Consider the following 1,988-nt stretch of genomic DNA (forward strand, 5'->3'; position numbering starts at 1 on the left):
CTGGCTAATTTTTGTATTTTTAGTAGAGACAGGGTTTCGCCATGTTGGCCAGGCTGGTCTCAAACTCCTGACCTCAGGTGATCCGCCCACCTCGGCCTCCCAAAGTACTGGCATTAGAGGTGTGAGCCACTGCGCCTGGCCCATTATTCTTTTTCTAAGAGGGGGTCTTGCTTGCTATGTTGCCGGGGCTGGCCTCAAACTCCTAGGCTTAAGGGATCCTCCTGCCCCAGCCTCCTGAGTAGCTTGGGACTACAGGCATGTACCACATTCTTCTATTTTTGCAACTTTTCTGTAGGTTTTAACTCTTTCAAAATACAAATTGGGAGAAAAAACTGTCCTTCAATTAAGCTACAAAATTGCTTGAAACAAGTTATTTTTGAAAATATTTAGTTCTTTTCAGGTTTACATCATATTTAAGCAGGTATGTATTCTTGTAATTTTAATATGTATATTAAAATTGTTATAATTTTTGTCCAGATGTGGAGGGTTTCATGAGATGTAAAGTTATTGTTCTACTTTTAGATATTTAATGCTCAGTATTTTTAGAAATGCAATGTTATCATTTCTATACTTATTTTCCTATGCTTAAACACAGTTTCTCCTGCTTTCCTATAACACTAAAAATTGACAGTGGCTTAAGCAGCAGTGGCTTTAGAAGTTTCAGTAATGGAAACTGGGGAAAGCTGACCAAGTCAGTAGGGCCTAAGACAACTTTTAAAAATGAGTATATGAATCTGAATGAGTGAGACAAGTGAATTTGCTGATCTTGAGTAGTTTGGAACATTATGTGTGTGCTCACTGTTAATCTAATTGCTGTGGAAATAACTTCAATTTTTGTTAATTAGAAGGCAAATGTTGAATGTGGTTTTATTCTTACAACGAATACTAACTCTTCAGAAAGTTGGAGTTGCCAAGCAAGAACATCAGATGAATGAAATTGTTTGCAGTGGCAAATCCGTACCGGCCTGCAGCAACTCACTTCTTGCCTCCTCAAAGGAAAGAAGCATAAGGCAGAGTGAGAGACCAAGGCAAGTTTTTGAGCAGGAGTGAGAGTTTATTAAGAAGTATTAGAGCAGGAATAAAAGTAAGTAAAGTACACTTGGAAGAGGGCTCAGTGGGCAACTTGAGAGATTCAGCTGTGCCAACTGACCCTTGATTTGGAGACTGATACATTGGTATGGTTCTAGGCCTTGCATTTCTTCTTCCGATTCTTCCCTTGGGGTGGGCTGTCCGCATGCTCAGTGGCCTGCCAGCACTTGGGAGGGGCGGCATGTGCGGTGTGCTTACTGAAGTTGTGCACATACTCACTGGAGACATTCTTCCCTTACCAGTCTTTTTCCTAGAGGAAGCTCTTATGCCAGTTAAACTCCACCATTTTGCCTCTTAGTGAGCATGTTTGAGCCCACTCTCCCAAAATCTTATCCAGCAGCTGCTTATCACCAGATTCTAGTATTTTCCATCTACTGGGAGAATGTCTTTCCCTGACACCAGTTGAGACCAATCATTATTTTAGATAGTTTAACAACTTGCCTTACCATCACCTGATAGTCGCTTGACATTCCTGGGTGGGGTGGGGGAGATTTTCTCCTGCCGTGTTCAAGTCTGCCCAGCTACCTATTCTAAGGGAATGTAGACAGGAAGTAATACAGACACCAATTTGCCAAACTCCCTCATGTTGTTTACCCTAAGTCTTTATGTGTTCCCAGTACCTCTAAGGCACTGTCTCAAACTTCAGACATTTTTCTTTCTCTACTTGTCTGAAGGTTATTTGCAGTGTCTATATCTTTGGCTTGACTTTCATGTGTAACATAACCTTAGGCAAATCTTCCGTGGAACTAAGTTTACTCTGTAAATACTAATGTTGGTAGAAGGAGACAATGCCATTGTTACCTTTCAGCCAGAAACCTCCAGAAACATACCTATAGTTGAACAAGTTGGGTTTAATGTTCTTTGGAAGAAGGGAGATTGCACATCATGGGTGTGCCTTT

The sequence above is a fragment of the Mandrillus leucophaeus genome, unplaced genomic scaffold (assembly GCF_000951045.1).
Source record: "Mandrillus leucophaeus isolate KB7577 unplaced genomic scaffold, Mleu.le_1.0 Scaffold87, whole genome shotgun sequence".
In the NCBI taxonomy this organism is placed as follows: domain Eukaryota; kingdom Metazoa; phylum Chordata; class Mammalia; order Primates; family Cercopithecidae; genus Mandrillus; species Mandrillus leucophaeus.